The sequence below is a fragment of the Pelophylax lessonae genome (genome assembly GCF_965119305.1).
Source record: "Pelophylax lessonae genome assembly, chromosome: 11".
Taxonomy (NCBI): domain Eukaryota; kingdom Metazoa; phylum Chordata; class Amphibia; order Anura; family Ranidae; genus Pelophylax; species Pelophylax lessonae.
Window position 1 is genome coordinate 68488480 of NC_138778.1, and position 18296 is coordinate 68506775.

The following is an 18296-nucleotide window of genomic DNA, read 5'->3' on the forward strand; positions in this document are numbered from 1 at the left end:
AGCCATTTCAGATAATCTTCAGTCTGATTGTCCCTTTTGAGCCGTTTGGGTCATTTGCAGCTGTCAAGCTTGCATTTCTTCTATTGAGGTGGCGTTTTTTTTTAATGCATGAATTTTTAATTTTTGGTGATGGACATACACTAGGTTGATGTGATCCTATTAACACTTATGTAGCACTACCCCCTTGACAGTTGCTGGTTGTTGGGTGTTCCTCAGCACTACTATGACCCTGTGAACCGTCCAGCCCACCTGACACTCTAGGTTCTCTAGGTTCTGACATCGTGTATATACCTTTAAAAACACACTGATACAGTATAAGTAAGCTTTGACTTTTTACTCAATGAATGGGCAAATATATTTATGTCAGTCAACCGAATCCTGCCCAAACCAGTCTCCACAGTATGGCGATCAGCATCCACTCCGCTGAGGATGAGTTCCATGAGTGGAGTGTATGGAGGAAGACAGTATGTACAGGAGAGGAGTGCAGGATGTAAGTTGGTAGGTAGTATGTGCAGGAGAGGAGTACAGAGGTTATGGTGGTGGGTAGTATGTGCAGAAGAGGAGTATGGAGTGTAGGGTGGCAGTTTGTATGTGCAGGAGAGGAGTGCAGAGTGTATGGAGGTGGGTAGTATTTCCTGGAGAGAAGTGAAGAGTGTACAGCGGTGGGTAGTATGTGCAGGAGTGCGGAGTGTATGGAGGAGAGTAGTATGTGCAGAAGAGGAGTATGGAGAGTATGGTGGCGGGTAGTATGTGCAGGAGAGGAGTGCAGAGTGTATGGAGGAGGGTAGTATGTGTAGGAAAGGAGTGCGGAATGTATGGAGGTGGGTAGTATGTGCAGGAGAGGAATGTGGAGTGTATGGAGGTGGGTGTTATGTGCAGGGGAGGAGTGCAGAGTGTATGGTGGAGGGTAGTATGTGCAGAAGAGGAGTATGGAGTGTATGGTGGCGGGTAGTATGTGCAGGAGAGGAGTGCAGAGTGTATGGAGGAGGGTAGTATGTGTAGGAAAGGAGTGTGGAATGTATGGAGGTGGGTAGTATGTGCAGGAGAGGAATGTGGAGTGTATGGAGGTGGGTGTTATGTGCAGGGGAGGAGTGCAGAGTGTATGGTGGAGGGTAGTATGTGCAATAGAGGAGTGCGGAGTGTAAGGTGGTGTGTAGAATGTGCAGGTGAGGAGTGCGGTGTGTATGTTGGTGAGTAGTGTTTGCAGGATGGTGTCAGTAGGGCAGCAGACGGTGTCAGTAGTTCTTTAGTTTTATGGATTTATTATTATTATTATTATTTTTTTACAATTCTATTTTTTATTATTTTCAAAATGCTTTTTGGGGGCCAGTGGGTGGTGTCAGTAGGACAATAGACAGTGTAAGAATTGTTTAATTGTTATTATTTTTTACATATTTATTTTCGAATCACTTTTTACAATGTATGTTTGTAATACTTTTTTCACAATGATTTGAAGGGGGCGGGTAGTGGACAGTGTCAGTAGGGCAGTGGACAGTGACAGTAGTTTTTAATATTTTTTTTTATTATTTTTTACAATTTTGTTTTTCACAGTGCCTTTTTCTTAGAGCAGTGGATGGTGTCAGTAGTATTTTATTTTTATTTACTTATTTTTTTTTTTTTTTACAATTTCATTTGTTTTTCATTTTTTTTCACAGTTCTTTTTCGTTGGGGGGGGGGGGGGGGGGTTGAGGGAGTGGACAGTGTCAGTAAGGTGGGGCAGGGGGGGGGGGAGTGTCATTTTTTTTTTTTTACAATTTAATTTTTTGTCATTTTTTTACAATTTACTTTTTTATTATTTATTGTAATTTTTTTCAGCCCTGTTGGGAGGCTTTGGTGAGATATCAGGGGTCTAAACAGATCCCTTATATCTCCCCTTTTAGACAGAGAAAGAGAGTAGGACAGGGGGGGCAGGAGGGGGAAAACACGGGGATCGGAGATGGAGGAGGACAACACAGGAGACAGTTGGGAATGATCGGCGGCGGTACAGTTGCAAGCTGCAAGCACTGATCTCCCTGTATAGCTTTTCAGCTGACAGCCGCGGGGGCGGGGGGCGGGGGTGAGGATAAAAAGCGTCTGTCAGCTGCTTCATTGATAGCTATACAGGGAGATTGGTGCTTGCAATTGTCCTTACCCCCCACGGTTATCCCCCACTGTCTACCAGGAACGATCATCCATGGGTGCAGTATGGGTCATAGTGGCCCCCCACCCCTCAGGGCCCCTGCACACAAGGATGATACGCCACTGACTCAGAATATGGTGCAGCTCTGCATTGTAGCCAATCAGCTTCAGCTCATTCAGTTAGGCTTTGACAATAAAACCTGGAAGCTGATTGGTTTCAATGCAGAGTTGCACCAGATTTTCCACGCTCCAGTTTTAGTAAATCAACCCCACAGTGCTTTGGACACATTATAGAAGGATATAATTTTTTCATTTTTCATGTTAAAGGTTGAACATTTGAACTTGAACATTTCTGGTTCTCAAGGTTGTTTTTACCTTAATGTGTTCTTAATTGCATTAAGGTAAAAAACCTTCTCTGCTGCAGAATCAGCCCCCAGTCCCCCTGAACCCTGATCTGATCCAGCGATGTGCATTAAAGCAGTAACCTTCGCCGCTGTCTCCCTCCTCATTGGGTAGATTGATAGTAGCAGGAGCCATAGGATCCCGCTTCTCTCAGTCAACTCCAATGGAAAGGGGGTGCAGCAAAGTCCATTGAAACAGACAGCAGTCTATAAAGACATGAATGAGCAAGCTTGGGATGGAGGAACTTGAATGGCCTGCACAGAGTCTGGACCTTAACCTGATAGAACACCTTTGGGATGAATTAAAGCGGAGACTGCGAGCCTAACCTCACAAATGCGATTCTGAAAGAATGGTCAAACATTCCCATAGACACACTCCTAAACCTTGTGGACAGCCATCCTAGAGAAGTTGAAGCTGTTATAGCTGCAAAGGGTGGGCCAACTCAATATTCTACCCTACGGACTAAGACTGGATTAAAGTTCATGTGCATGTATGGTAAAGGCAGGTGTCCCAATACTTTTTACAATATAGTATATATATATATATATATATATATATATATATATATATATATATATATATATATATATACACACACATAATATATATAATAAATATATACAATATATAAAATTGTATAAATTGCAGCATAGCATGGGGTAGATGCTTTAATGTTCTTTTTTCAGGCTTTTTTCTTTTTTATTTCACCTGATGATCCTTCCAGTAACACAATTGACAATGCCAACTCACCCTTCTGTATCAGAACAACAGAAGGGACCATAAAACCCCACCCTTCTTCTATGGTCCATAACAGAGGGAAACAATATACTTTAATAACATGTATATAAAAAAACAAGGCATTTACATGCACTAAAATATCAGTGCAGTTTATATATAGTACTATTGCTGGATTTAAAGACGTAACCACGTTCATTTGTATAAGAACAGAGGTATGAGGTAGGGTCCATACCTCTGTTCTTATACAGATGAATGTGGTTACTTCTTTAAATCCAGTAATAGTACCATGGGCGTCCGCAGAACTTTTTTCAGGGGGGGGCATCATTTTATGGTCACCATGCTCCGCCCCTTTTCAACAATCTCATGAAGGGGCTTAGTTATTATACTTATTTTCAGTATTTATTTTTAAAGAGCAAACAGCAGCATTTTTTTAAAGCATTTGTTAACCTACAAAAAAATTGATCCTGTTCCCTTAAAGCATGTTATACAGCATAGTGCTTTGCTGTGTAATTTGGCCCCTTCTATCACCTAAAATACCTGGCTGATCCTGCCTGGCTATGTCCTCCCCTCTGTAAACTGACCAAGGTATAGCATGGCTGCTGAGCTCTGACACTATGGTCAGTTTACCTGCCTCCATCATCCGCAGCCCTCCTGTCCTCTCTCCCCCTCTCTCCCTGCCGGTCTGCTCCTGTGTCAGTACCCGCCCCCCCTCCTGCTGCTGTAATTTAATTTAAAGTTTTATATCCTGTCTACAGTCTGTTTAATAATCCTATGTGCCCCTGTGTCTGTGTTTTATAAAAATAAGCCATTTTTTACAAGTTTTCAGGGCGCCACTCGCCGCTCATGTGACCCGCCGCCTCTCTTCTCCTCCCCTCCCTACTTACATCAGTGAGGAATCCTTGCCCCCGCCTGCTGCAGGCAGCCATCAAACAGGGAGAGGATATAGCGGGTCACGTGAGCGGCGCTCGGCCCTCTGAAAACTGGTAAAGAACGGCTTATTATTTTAAAACACAGACACAGGGGCACAGGCACACAGGATTATTAAACAGACCAGACAGGATTGTATAAAGTGACTTAACCACTTGAAAGGAGAAGTTGAGATTCCAGGGGGGGGGGGGCATTTGCCCTCCCCCCCTTGCCCCTACCTTCGGACGCCCATGAATAGTACTATACAGTAATTTTGGATTGTGAGCATAATTTGTTTCGGAAACATGCTTGTAATCCAAAGCACTCTTATATCAAAGCAAATTTTCCCATAGAAATAATGAAAATTTAGATGGTTCGTTCCACAACCATTCAGTCATAAGTCCTTCAGTTTCAGTCCATATAAAAAGATTATAGCAATGTGATAGGTTGTGTAACCATAAAATGTCCATCCACAGATGGCAGCCTCTACAAGGGGATTAGAAGCAAAATCCAGCAGGAACTACAGAGTATAAAAGAAAGGTGCCTCTAAGTGTAGCAATATGGTTACATTTAATGAAGGTTCAACATTTAGCAACTCACATGGTTGATGATTAAAACAGGCACCTCTAAGTATGCAGGCATCCGGGGTACAGCTGTCCACATAGACCATCCTCCTCACTGCCGGCCAGAGCTTTTTTCCTCAGATAATAGGCGCAGGAAATCAAGCACGACCCCCCCAAAACCCCCCGTCGAACCCCAACACACCCTTCAAACCGCATCAAATACTGGGGTGGTCAAATCTTACTAAGAGTGGGAGGGTCTTAAAGGAGCATTAAATACCAGGAGTGCATTAAGTACAGAGTTCAGAGTTTAGGGGTGCATTGTATATAGAGTGAACAGTTAAGTCTTCTTCCACAGCTGCTAACCTCTGCATCTTCCATCCACATCTCACCGTCACCCCTCTTCAGGTTTGACCTCTGCATGCAACCCCCCCTCTACTGCCACCATCTTCCCCTCATCCCCCCCCCACCTGAAAAGCTCCACCATCTTCCACATGTCTTACTATTATTGTTGTATTAAGCTGAAGCACCCAGCTGGCTTTAGTACCTCCCTGCACACTGTAGGTGGCTCCACCTTTTTAACTTGCAGAGAGATCATCCAGTGGGGGTGTCAGCATCTGCTCTCACTCTGGGCACCTACATCTCCCTTGTCCCCATTCTGCACCAAGTGGGAGCCGCTCAGGAGATCAGATCTGTTGGAGCTTTTGGGAGACAAGCTATCAGAATAGAGGTACTCACCGAGGCCGAGATGCCGAGAGCGGTTCGCTGTTGCGACTAAGCGCACTCCGCCCCTCTGGAGGTGATACAGAGGGTGGATGGCACAAAGAGGCACAAGCTACCAGCAGGCAGGGTAGAGCTTGCGTGGAGGTCCTGTAGAGCTGGAACAGAGACTGATCAGGATCCAGCAGTAAAAGTCCGGAGCAGGCTGAGGGTCAAACACAGGTAAGCAGACAATCCAGGTCACAGGCTGAGGGTCAAGGCACTGGAGATAGGAGACAAGACTAGGTCACAAGCAGAAGGTCAAGGCACAGGAGACTGAAGGTAAATCCGGGTCGCAGGCAGAGGGTCAAACACAGGTAAGCAAAAGCAAAGTCCGTAAAACAAGCCAAGGTCGGGTCCAGGAGAAGAGCAGAGTAGGTCAGGGTCAATCCGGGTCACAGCAGGTAAACGATCACACAGGAAACAGGAACTCAGGTACAGGAAGCTGAAAGACAAACCAGCAATTCCTCTGAGCACTTGCTCAGCTTTTATAGGCAGCCAGGAAGTCATGTGGAAGTCATGTGGTGCTTGTCATGTGACGACCAGTCTGCAGCTGAAGGTTTCTCTGACACAAGCTGTCACTTGTAAACACAAAAGCCGGACTTCTGTGTTTACAAGTAATAGTGCCGAGAAGAAAGCAGAGGACCTGAGCCAGAGGTGATGGAACTGAGTTCCACCAAGTTCCAGCTGAATAAAAGCCCTGCTGCCAGCTCTTACCACTGTCAGTCTGCATTCGTGACCAGGAAGACTACCCTGCAGTAGAGCGATCTGAAAGCAAGGTTTGAAGCACTCGTGGAACGCAGCGTAGAAGTGATGACGTCGATAGCGCTGTGGAGGACGGTCTATGTGGACAGCTTTATTCCAGTTGCCTGCATACTTAGATGTTCCTGTTTCAATTATCAACCATGTGAGTTGCTACATTTTATACCTTCATTAAATGTAACTATATTGCTACACTTAGAGGCGCCTGTCTTCTCTTTTACACTCAGCTGTGACATGACGCTTCTTGTATATTAAGACATTGCTTGTCTTGCAAAACGCTCTTAAACCAATTTACTCTCAATCCAAGGTTTTACTGTGTATGAACCGCACTGATATATTTGTGTATGAAAATGCCTTGTTTTTTATATACATGTTAATAAAGTATATTGTTTAAATTTAAATCACCTTGATATTCACGCCCTTAAAAATCCCGTCCGAGGGGGTTCTGTCCATACATTTGAGTTACTAGGGATGCGGGCACTGCTTTCCTTAAACAATAATCAACCCCATATATCAGAGCTAACAAAGAACAATAGAACTGATAATGGTTGGCACAAAGAGCACAGGAAGTTATTAGCCCACAAGATTTCTGGCAGGATCAACAGATATTTTTTTTTACTTTTCAAACAGATAACAGTAACCAAACCCTTTCAGTGGTTTCTTTAACCACTTGCCGACCAGTCACGTTGACTGTACTGCGGCAAAGTGGCTCGATTCCGTCCAGCGACATGGACCTACGTCGCTGGACTCCTCCCCCTGTAGGCGGCGCTCGCGTGCCGCCAGAGGCGCGCTCCCGCTGTTTTCAGTCACAACGGGAGTCGGGCCAGGGGAGGAGCGGTGGCGATCGCCGCTGCTCTTCCCCGATCGTCGGGGAATCGAGTTTGGAGATCCGCCCGCTTGTGTAAACAGAGCGGGCAGATCTCCTAAGTGACAAACAGTGACAGATTGCAGGGTTCAGCATAGCTGAACATACGATCTGTCGCACAGGTGATCAAATACCACCAAAAGAAAGCTCTATTTGTGGGAAAAAAAGGACGTAAATTTTGTTTGGGTACGGCATCGCACGACCGCGCAATTGTCAGTTAAAGTCGCACAGCGCCCAATCTCAAAAAGTGGCCTGGATGTAAGACAGCAAAATCCTCCGGTGGTAAAGTGGTTAATGGAACAAATAGGAGCAAATAGGAGAAGTTCATTGTTAGGGTTTACATCCACTTTAAATATAAATAGTAAAATGCAAATAATTTTATAAGTGTCACAAACACATTTAAATGTTTCCATGACCATGGAATAACTTGATATGTTGAAATGCTGACACTGTGTACACGGCTTATGTCGGTGAATGCATTCTATTGTTCTCAGGCTGCAAAGGTCTGTAAAAGAACAAAGTGCTCCAGCACCTGCAGTATACATTCCAATGTTCTCTAAGTCCGCTGCCAACACTACTTCTACATCAAGTGTAATTTCAAAGGGTTTTTTTCATATATTTTTAGGCACCACAGGTATAAAAAAGTGTATCTAACACCTAAAGCAAAAATGTAATGTATTGCAGCTCACAACTCCGCAGATGTGGTGGCTGCATGTGTTTTCTTTTTTCAGGATTTTCCTTTAAGGTGCATAATGAAAATGTGCTTGGGGCTGTGATTTAAAAACTGTATATCTAAAAAACTTGGCCTAACCAGCTCCTGAATTTGACCAAGTTCTTGTAACTATATAGTTGTTAAAGTGATTGTAAAGTCTAGTTTAAAAAAAAATAAAATAAAAAATAACAAACATGTTATACTAGCCTCCTCTGTGCAGTTGGTTTTGCACAGAGCAGCCTGGATTCTCCTCTTCTCGGGTCCCTTATTGCTGCTCCTGGCCCTCCCTCCTATCAAGTGCCCCCACAACAAGCGGCTTGCTATGGGGGCACCCGAGCTGAGCTGCAGCTCCATGTGTCCATTCAGACATGGAGCTGCCCTTCGGGCCTGCCCCCTTTCTGGCTCTCTCTCTCTCTCTGGCTCACTGACATTAATTGACAGCTGAGGGAGCCAATGGCGCCCCAGCTGTATCTCAGCCAATTAAGAGGGAGAGTCCCAGATGGCAAAAGGACTCATGGACATCACTGGACAGAGAGGGGGCTCAGGTAAGTATTAGGGGTGCTGGGGAGGCTGCTAGACACAGAAGGCTTTTTATCTTTTTTTTTTTAAACATATTTTATTGAAGTTTTCAAAACAGTACAAAAGTATAAAACCGTGTGTATAACTGAGAAATACAACAATTTCGTAACATGTATACATTGGCGAGGCAATAATGGCAAGCATTACAGTTAAACTGAATTCGAGTTAGTTGCTCCAACCCCTGGGAGCTTTCCATAAAAATTTCCCTCCGCTGGTACCTCACACCATCCAGAATTCACAAATTTGACCCAAAAAACGATGGCAAATGCTGGAGGCTCCGTGGTTGCAATGGCAACCTGTTTCACATATTATGGCAATGCCCACGACTACAAGAATACTGGAATGCCACATTCACACTCATGTCTATGGTTACTCATATCTATCTTACCAGACCCTGGATTGGCACTCTTGTCACTGGGGATTGAACGGTTCCCTAAGCAGATTAGACACACCATGACACACTTATTATTGTCAGCCAGGCTCAATATCACAAAGGCCTGGAAACAAGAACTACCGCCAACAATACAAGGAATAATTGACCTCACTGGCACACACTATACATATGAACGTACCTTGTCTCTTAAAAATCACTCTATGCATCGCATATTGCGATCTTGGCAACCTTGGATAGACTGGAGTGAGCGGTGAGTGATTATTCCCCCATTCTTGTTTTTCTTTTCTTTTCTCCACCACAAGGGCAATCCTACTCTCTCCCTCTCACCCATGGGCACAGGTATAGATCCCATTAGGGGTGCCCAAGGGTGAGGGGATGAGTCAATATCAAGATACCTCGCAAACAGACAAACAGCTCCACCAGTGGTCCAATATGATTATAACAGCTATATACCAAATGGTTACCTACGAAATTAACACTCCTGGACTAGGGTCCTCGCCTACCCAATCTTACGGTCCATGGGCGATTAGCCCAAGGTTCTAATATGTACAATTTGTATTATTCCAAATTTTTTGTATTGTATGCATTGTTATATGATGATTTCTCTTCTTTGTTCTTTTCCCACACGACTGTTTGAGGTATTATACACACCAGATGTTGTTTAACTTCACGGACTCCGACTTTTGAGAAGACTGTAATGCTTTCTGTTTTTTTTTTTCTATGTATGTTATGTTTTAAACTCAATAAAAAGATTTATGAAAAAAAAAAACCTGAATTTGAGTGGAGTTGCACGGCCCGCCGATGCTACAAGCCACCTAGGAGGGAAGAAGGTGGGGAGAGAGAGAAGGAAAAAAAGAGTAATATAAGCCACAGAGGGTGAATAGGAGGGAAAAAAAGAGAAGGTGGGACAAGGCGGACAGAAAAGTAAAGTAAAGTAGAGGGGGGGGGGGGAAATACCCTAAAAGGAAAGGGGATACAAGGCTTTTTATCTTAATGCATAGAATGCATTAAGATAAAAAACCTTCCTGTCTTTACAACTCCTTAAAATCATAACCCCCGTGTCCATACCAGCTGATTCCTTTTTTTCTTTCCGGATGAACTTATCAAGTGCATATTTTCAGGAAAAAATGCACTAAAATGGATTTTAGTGCAAGCAAACACAAGAATATTTTTGAGATGGGGTTGCGTCGAGTAAATATATAGCAAACATGTCAAGTCTTAAATTGTGCATGCTTGTGGAATTGGAAAAAAATACAGTACTTAAAATTCTTCATAGGTGAGGTTTTAAAAGACTTTACAGGTTATTAGTTTAGAGTTAACTGTAAACTATGGCGCTAGAATTATTGCTTTTACTCCGGTGGTGGTGGAATTGATGTTTACACAATGCTGCACTCTTTATATGGGTTATGTGTAGAGGTGACGAAAATGCTTTAATGTGCCAATGTTAGACAGGGAGCAGTGCCTTGTCAAGCTGACCGAGATTTCCCATAAACGCCAATGTTAAAGATAGGGAGCAGTGCCATGTCAAGCTGACCAAGATTTCCTATAGATGCCAATAAGCACTGAAAGTTGAAAATTGGTCCAGGCAGGAAGGGGGTGAAAGTGCCCTGTATTTAGGTGGTTAAGGGGAACCCTATGAGAGAATTAAAAAAAAAATGGCGTGGGGTCCACCCCAAAATCCATACTAGGCCCTTTGGGTCTGGTACAGGTTTTAAGTGGAACTCCATGCAAAAATTAAAAAAAAAAAAAAAAACGGCGTGGGGTTCCCCCCCCCCCCCAAATCCATACCAGACCCTTATCCGAGCAAGCAGCCTGGCTGGCCAGGATGGGGGGGACAAACGAGTGCCCCAGAACCATACCAACCTCCTTGCCCTCAACATGGGGAGGGTGCAAAGCACCTTGTCCCCATGTTGATGGGGACAACAGCCTCTTCCGGACAACCCTGGGCTGTGATGGTCAGAGTCTGCAGGGGGGGCTTATCGGAATCTGGAAGCCCCCTTTAAAAAAAGGGGCCCCCAGATCCTGCCCCCCCACGTGAATAGATATGGGGTACAAAAAAATACACAAAAGTGTACAAAAAATTAACACAAAAGCCAGTTTTTGACAAGTCCTTTATTAAAAGAAAATATATAGTGTCCCCCCCCCCCCCCCGATGTAAATCTATCGTCAATTACGTCGCCCGCCGCACCCGAAAAAAAAAAAAAAAAAAGACGCTCCCGCCTCTTCATAAGCCTCAAGCGTAATGAGCTGTTTGAGCTGTGACAGCTCTTTTATAGGAAAGGAGTGGGGACCGGTATGTACCCTATTACCCTATGTACCGGTGTGTACCCTATTAATCTCCAAGGTAAGTAAGTAGGTGTAATCTCTCAAAGCGCTGGCTCGGATTGGCAGAGTGTGAGAGGCAGGCTGATGTTACTCTCTCTGACTCAGGCAATCCAAGCTGGCTTTGTATTCAATAATAGAATACATCGCTCACCGTGATTGGCTCAGCGCAGTATACTGTATGTAGCCGAAGCTATGGTACATACCGGTACAGTATTCCCGCACATCCAGCCAGCGCTTTGAGAGATTACACCTACTTACTTACCTTGGAGAGTAATAGGGTACATACCGGTACATAGGGTAATAGGGTACATACCGGTACAGTATTCCCGCACATCCAGCCAGCGCTTTGAGAGATTACACCCTGTGTACCCTCCTTGGAGATTTTTATACTCTGCATATAAGACGACCCTCCTATTTTTGGGGGGTGTTTTTAAGGTTAAAAAAGTCGTCTTATACGCCGGAAAATACAGTAGTGTACTTACAATATACAGCGAGATATGGCATTTTGATATGCGGGCTCTGGGTTTTATTTTAGTTTTTATTATCAATTATATATTTTTTTGTATTTGTTTTTATCACTTGGACTGATAGGTATCCCCGTAATAATAGCTGATATATTGCCTCCCGATGCCGCATCTTTGTAGGTAGTGCGGGAGTGATTGGTTTCATTACCAATCACCTGCGGGAGCTTTGATGCAGGTCATACGGCAACATATATAATGAGAGGTGGTTCGTTGCTGCCTCCACCCCTACTGACGAAGTCAACGGATGATGCAACGCGTATAGGGGGTGGAGCCTAATATCCTACAAAGCCAGCTCGGATTGGAGAGAGTAACATCAGCCCCCCTCTCTGACTCCGCCAATCCGAGCAGGCTTTGTATTTGTCATGGTCTTACCTTCTTGCTGTTCTCCTTCGTTTGACATGTGCTGGCGGCCATCTTGGTTTCTGGGTTTCTTGTAGCCTCCCACCCTGCGGCTCCTCCTTCCCACTGGGAGGAGCTGGATACCTAGCTCATATATATAGGAGGTCTGTGGCTTCAGTTCCCTGCTTGGTCCCCCTGTGTTCACATGCTACTAAGACTGCTGCTACTTCTGGTTCCTGTTCCTGGCTTCGTCTGACTACCCTGCTGGCTCCTGATCCTGGCTTCGTCTGACTACCCTGCTGGTTCCTGATCCTAGCTTCGTCTGACTACCCTGCTGGTTCCTGATCCCTGGCTTCGCAAAGACTCTGCATCGGTTTCGCCATCCGTTTGGACTTTTGCTTTATAGCTTGTTTTTCAATAAAGCTTTCTTATTTTCACTTATCTGTTGTTGTACGTCTGGTTCATGGTTCCGTGACATTAGGACCAAGCCATGAATTCTGACGGTACAGGGCCATCCTCGCTACCCACGCTGGTTGCCAGACTTGATCAGCAGGATCACCTGTTGGGTCGGTTCGCCGTGGCGTTGCAAACCCTGCTTGAACGCACGGTACCACAGGCCACGAATTCTGACGGTGCAGGGCCATCCTCACTACCCACGCTGGTTGCCAGACTTGATCAGCAGGATCACCTGTTGGGTCAGTTCGCCGTGGCGTTGCAAACCCTGCTTGAACGCACGGTTCATTTCGCTCCCGTTGCCGATGGGTCGGTTGTCGCTCCTGGGTCCGCTCCTACTGCCGCTCCGGTTGTTGCGCCAGAGTCTACCCCGACACCTGTTGTTGCGCCTGCGGTGTTTCGGGGTATGTCCGGTTCTGCCCCCCTTCCACAGCGCTTTGGGGGAGAGCCAACTCAGTGCCGAGGTTTCCTTAACCAGGTGGGCATTTATTTCGAGTTGCTGCCACATGCCTTTCCTACTGAGAGATCAAAGGTGGGCTTCTTAATCTCGCTGCTCTCGGACAAGGCCTTGGCCTGGGCCAGCCCTTTATGGGAGAACAACAATCCGGTGGTTGCCGAGTTTTCCGGTTTTGTTGCTTCTCTTCGGAAGGTATTCGGTGTGCCGGCTCGTGCTGCCTCTGCTGCGAAGCTCCTTATGTCCATCAGACAGGGTTCACGATCCGTAGCTGAATACGCCATTGAGTTTCGTACCCTGGCAGCAGAGGTGGGCTGGAATAATGAGGCTCTGGTCGCTGCTTTCTCTCATGGTCTCTCGGATGCCTTGAAGGATGAGGTTGCAGCTAAGGACCTACCAGTGGAGCTCGAGTCTCTTATTTCTTTCCTGATCTTGATTGACACCAGACTCAGGGAGAGACCTTCCTTTAAGGAGAGTCTGCGGAGGCCTCCTAACAGATTGGCGCCTACCTTTGTTGTCCCACCCGTGCCTCCCTCTCCTCCCACGCCTCCTGGGGATGACTTGTCTGGGGGTGAACCCATGCAGCTGGGGTTTGCTCGCCTGTCCGAGGGGGAGAGGGTACTCCGGAGACGCGAGGGCCGATGCATGTACTGTGGTCTCGGTGGGCATTTTCGGTTGGCATGTCCGAACCGTCCAGGGAAACGCTCGCACCTGAGATCCTGTCGGGGGGCAGATCTTGGGTGGAGTCTCCTCGTCCCCGGTTTCCCGTGTTGACAAACCACTGATCACTGTTGTCCTTTCCTGGGTTGGGGGCTCGGTGACGACCCAGGCGTTGGTGGACTCTGGTGCTGGTGGTTTGTTCATTGATAGTGTGTTCGCTGCCGCCAATTCCATTCCTCTGCAGGCTCGAGGTTCTCCTCTGGCTCTTGAGGCGATAGACGGCAGACCCCTTCTGCCGCCACACGTGACTCATGAGACCCTTCCAGTGGGGTTAGCCATTGGTGCCGTCCACAGAGAGTCGGTCTGCTTCCAGGTTATTTCGTCTCCACACTACTCGGTGGTTTTGGGGTACCCCTGGCTCCAGAGGCATAATCCGATTTTCGATTGGAGATCGGCCGAGATCCTCTCGTGGTCACCGCAGTGTGGGGCTAGTTGCATCCATGGGCCTGTCAAGTTGCTGTGTACTTCCTCGGACTCTCTGTTGCCCTCTGAATACGAGGAGTATCGGGATGTATTCGATAAGGTGCGCGCGGTTGCCCTACCTCCGCACCGCCCATACGATTGTGCCATCGAGTTACAATCTGGTGCCGTTCCTCCTCGTGGCAAAGTCTATCCACTGTCGGTAGCGGAGAATGAGGCCATGGAGGAGTACGTGAGGGAGGCGCTTTCACGTGGACACATTCGCAAATCCTCGTCCCCGGCAGGGGCTGGATTTTTCTTTGTGAAAAAGAAGGGCGGTGAGTTGAGGCCTTGCATCGATTACAGGGGTCTCAATCGCATCACGATCAAGAACGCTTACCCGATATCCTTGATTTCCGAGCTGTTCGATCGCCTTAAAGGGGCCACGGTCTTTACCAAACTCGACCTGAGGGCGGCATATAACCTCGTAAGGATCAAGGCGGGCGATGAGTGGAAGACCGCGTTTAACACCAGGACCGGTCATTATGAATCCTTGGTTATGCCCTTTGGGCTGTGCAATGCGCCCGCAGTCTTTCAGGAATTCATCAACGATGTTTTCCGTGACCTGTTGCAGCAGTGTGTGGTGGTCTACCTGGATGACATCTTGGTATATTCTGAGTCCATGGAGACCCACATTCTGGATGTCAAACGAGTGTTGCAACGGTTACGAGAGAACAAGCTGTTCGGTAAGCTTGAGAAATGCGAATTTCACCGATCCCAGGTAACCTTCTTAGGTTACATCATTTCCGCTGAGGGGTTCTCCATGGATCCTGAGAAGGTCTCGGCTGTCTTACAGTGGCCCCAGCCCAGTGGTCTTCGCTCCCTGCAGCGCTTTTTGGGCTTCGCCAATTATTATCGGAAGTTCATCAGGGACTTTTCCATGCTAGCCAAGCCTCTCACGGATCTGACCAGGAAGGGCAGTAATTCCCAGGTCTGGCCGCCCGAGGCCATCCGAGCTTTTGAGGCTCTAAAGTCCGCCTTTGTGTCGGCTCCGATTCTGTCGCATCCCAACCCTGGGTTGCCCTTTGTCCTCGAGGTGGACGCGTCTGAGACGGGAGTAGGCGCCCTTCTGTCTCAGCGTAGAACACCAGAGGGTCCTCTGCTTCCTTGTGGGTTTTACTCCCGGAAACTGTCTTCCGCGGAGTGCAACTACCAGATTGGTGACAGGGAGTTATTGGCCATCGTGCAGGCCCTTAAAGAATGGAGGCACTTGCTCGAGGGTTCGGTGGTTACGGTCCTCATCCTGACGGACCACAAGAATCTGACCTACCTCTCTGAGGCCAAGAGATTGACACCTCGTCAGGCCAGATGGGCTCTGTTCTTGTCACGTTTCAATTACGTGGTCTCCTACCTACCCGGTTCCAAGAACATCAGGGCTGATGCCTTATCACGGCAGTACTCCGACCTGTCCAGGGAGGAGTCGATTCCGACTTCGGTCATACCTCCGAATCAGATCCTGGCTGCCATTCGCACCAGCCTGACCTCTCCCCTGGGTGAGCAGATTTTGGCGGCTCAATCTGGTGCTCCCTCTGGGAGACCCAACGGCAGATGTTTTGTGCCTGAGGAGTTGCGCACTCGGTTGTTGCGAACCTACCATAACTCCAAGACCGCGGGGCATCCTGGAAAGAATCAGCTGTCCTGGGCTGTTTCACGTCTGTTCTGGTGGCCTTCCCTACGTTCTGACATCGCCGCATATGTAGCGGCATGCTCCGTTTGTGCCCAGAGTAAGTCCCCTCGGCACCTTCCGTTGGGCCTTCTGCAACCCTTAGCCACCGGGGAGCGCCCATGGTCACACCTGGGGATGGATTTCATTGTGGACCTCCCTGCATCCCGAGGCCATACGGTCATTCTCATGATTGTGGATCGGTTTTCCAAAATGTGTCACTGTGTTCCTCTCAAGAAGTTACCCTCTGCACAGGAGTTGGCCACGATTTTTGCCAGGGAGGTCTTCCGGTTGCACGGTTTGCCCAAGGAGATTGTGTCGGATCGGGGGAGTCAGTTTGTGTCCAGGTTCTGGCGCGCCTTTTGCTCCCAGTTGGGGATTCATCTCTCCTTCTCCTCGGCCTACCACCCTCAGTCCAATGGGGCCGCAGAACGATCCAATCAGGCCTTGGAGCAATTCCTTCGTTGCTATGTCTCCGATCACCAAGACAATTGGGTTGACCTCCTGCCTTGGGCTGAGTTTGCCAGGAACACGGCGGTGAACTCTTCCTCTGGGACGTCTCCCTTCATGGCCAACTATGGGTTCCAACCTGCCGTGTTACCGGAGGTATTCTCTCCCCAGGATATTCCGGCTGTGGAGGATCACCTTTCCGTCCTACGTGCTTCTTGGGTACAGATCCAGAAGTCCCTTGAGGTCTCTGCGCAGCGCCAGAGACTCCAGGCTGATCGCAGACGAGCGCCTGCTCCTTCCTACCAGGCCGGAGACCGTGTATGGTTGTCCACCCGCAACCTCAACCTTCGAGTGCCCACTCCCAAGCTGGCGCCTCGCTTTGTTGGTCCCTTCCGAGTGCTTCGCAGGGTAAACCCGGTAGCCTATGCCCTTGCGCTTCCTCCTGGCATGCGGATCTCCAACGTGTTTCATGTCTCCCTGTTGAAGCCTCTGGTGTGTAATCGTTTCACTTCCTCGGTTCCTCGGCCTCGTCCGGTCCGAGTGGGCAATCGTGAGGAGTATGAGGTGAGCAATATCCTGGACTCACGCCTGGTCCGCGGTCGGGTGCAGTTTTTGGTTCATTGGCGTGGTTATGGTCCAGAGGAGCATTCCTGGGTTCCCTCCGCAGATGTCCATGCTCCTGCCTTGCTCCGAGCCTTCCACGCACGCTTCCCTCTGAAACCGTTCTTTACTCCGCGGAGGAGGGGCCCTTGAGGGGGAGGTACTGTCATGGTCTTACCTTCTTGCTGTTCTCCTTCGTTTGACATGTGCTGGCGGCCATCTTGGTTTCTGGGTTTCTTGTAGCCTCCCACCCTGCGGCTCCTCCTTCCCACTGGGAGGAGCTGGATACCTAGCTCATATATATAGGAGGTCTGTGGCTTCAGTTCCCTGCTTGGTCCCCCTGTGTTCACATGCTACTAAGACTGCTGCTACTTCTGGTTCCTGTTCCTGGCTTCGTCTGACTACCCTGCTGGCTCCTGATCCTGGCTTCGTCTGACTACCCTGCTGGTTCCTGATCCTGGCTTCGTCTGACTACCCTGCTGGTTCCTGATCCCTGGCTTCGCAAAGACTCTGCATCGGTTTCGCCATCCGTTTGGACTTTTGCTTTATAGCTTGTTTTTCAATAAAGCTTTCTTATTTTCACTTATCTGTTGTTGTACGTCTGGTTCATGGTTCCGTGACAGTATTCAATAATAAAATACATCGCTCACCGTGATTGGCTCAGCGCGGTATACTGTATGTAGCTTGAAGCTATGATACCTACCGGTACAGTATTCCCGCACATCCAGCCAGCGCTTTGAGAGATTATACCTACTTACGATACTTACCTTGGAGATTAATAGGGTACATACCAGTACATTATTCCCACACATCCAGCCAGCACCTTGAGAAATTACACTCTGTGTACTTACCTTGGAGATTAATAGGGTAAACCGGTACATAGGGTAATAGGATACATTATTCTCCCACATCCAGATAGCACTTTGAGAGATTATACCCTGTGTACTTACCTTGGAGATCAATAGGGACGTTTGTGTACTTACCCTGCTTGGAGATTAATAGGGTAATATGTGTACTTACCCTGCTTGGAGATTAACAGGGATGTTTGTGTACTTACCCTGCTTGGAGATTAATGGGTATGTTCGCCTTCACATTTTATACTCCGCTACCGTACATACATTATTACCGCACATCCAACTGAGAGATTAGGGACGTTCGTTTTGGGTTGACAGATTAGTGGGTGTAAATGGCTGCTAGACAAGACCCCATCATGGCTCCGCGAGCAAGAAGAAGTAAATATTAAGCAAGTTTCAAGCTGAAGGTTGTAAACTTTGCCAAGGAACATAATAACTGTGCTGCTGCAAGACAATATGGGGTAACAGAAAATATTGTCCTAGACTGGAAAGCAAAGGAAGATGCTTTAAAGAGTATGCCAAGGAGTAAGTGTGCATCAAGGAGAGGCACCCCGCATTGGCCAGAACTCAAAAAGCATGTAGCAGACATGATGCATGAGCATCATCAAAATGGTTATGTAGGGACATGAAACAACATACGTTTGTTTGCACTTCAGTGGG

The 18296-nt window shown here is 47.4% G+C and overlaps 1 protein-coding gene across 5 annotated transcripts in view; it reads right to left on the minus strand.

The window, feature by feature from the left end:
• SLC16A5 (solute carrier family 16 member 5) overlaps nt 1-18296 on the minus strand; it is a 134634-nt gene that overhangs the window by 23528 nt on the left and 92810 nt on the right. The gene's annotated exons all lie outside the window — the stretch shown is intronic.